The sequence below is a fragment of the Penaeus monodon genome, chromosome 30 (genome assembly GCF_015228065.2).
Source record: "Penaeus monodon isolate SGIC_2016 chromosome 30, NSTDA_Pmon_1, whole genome shotgun sequence".
In the NCBI taxonomy this organism is placed as follows: domain Eukaryota; kingdom Metazoa; phylum Arthropoda; class Malacostraca; order Decapoda; family Penaeidae; genus Penaeus; species Penaeus monodon.
In genome coordinates, this window is record NC_051415.1 from 23,937,516 (window position 1) to 23,938,406 (window position 891).

Genomic DNA, 891 nt, shown 5'->3' on the forward strand with positions numbered 1-891 from the left:
GAGGAAGAGACAGACATAGAAAGAAAGGGTGGAGAGACAGAGACCGCACAGAGGGAGTCGATATAGCTTAGTTGAGTCACTAGTCAAATCCTTTGCATAACAACTTCCCTGACTTTCCCTTCTCATCCAAACACACAATGACCAGCAATATGTCAGAGGATATGTCCATTGCAAGGGAAAGGGCCTTAGAATATTTACAATTGTTGATGTGATTATAAATACAACAGGGAGCTTTCGCATAAATTTAGGTACAGAAAAAGCCCATTTAATTTTTTCCCCATGAAAATGGCCTTGGCATACGTTAGAAACTCGATCTGTATATGAATTAAACACAGCAGTTACACATACAGCTTGAGTACTCAATTCTAGAGCCTTAAAGTCCAGTAAAGAAATTTTCTCCATATGATATGATATTATAATATTGTTAACTGGTTGATTATATGCCATTACCTATGCACAGTATAGTGTATGGGGACGAGTAAATGCACATGCACTTATTTCCCTGCTTCACCTCCTTCATCAGGTAGTGTTGATCGTCAATGTGGCGACCTACTGAGGGTACACTGCTCAGTACCTTGACATGAATGTGCTACAAAGCTCCTACAACAACTTCGAGGTCCTGGCCTTCCCTTGCAACCAGTTCGGGAAGGTAAGTGTTATTTTGTCTTCCGTTCTCACATTCACGCATTTATCTTTCATGTTTGTGAGGATGAATCGCCACAAACGACTACCTGTGTTCACACGAGTAGTCGTACAAGCGTCGCACATACACCAACATTAATATTTTCTCACATTTGTATTAACCTTCCTGTCTATGTGTTGAATCGACACACACGAATACATCTGCTCACACACTAACGGGCCCGCACATTCATGCATACACATATATGA

At 40.9% G+C, this 891-nt stretch overlaps 1 pseudogene; it reads left to right on the plus strand.

The window, feature by feature from the left end:
• LOC119592659 overlaps positions 1-891 on the plus strand; it is a 12,788-nt pseudogene that overhangs the window by 9,997 nt on the left and 1,900 nt on the right.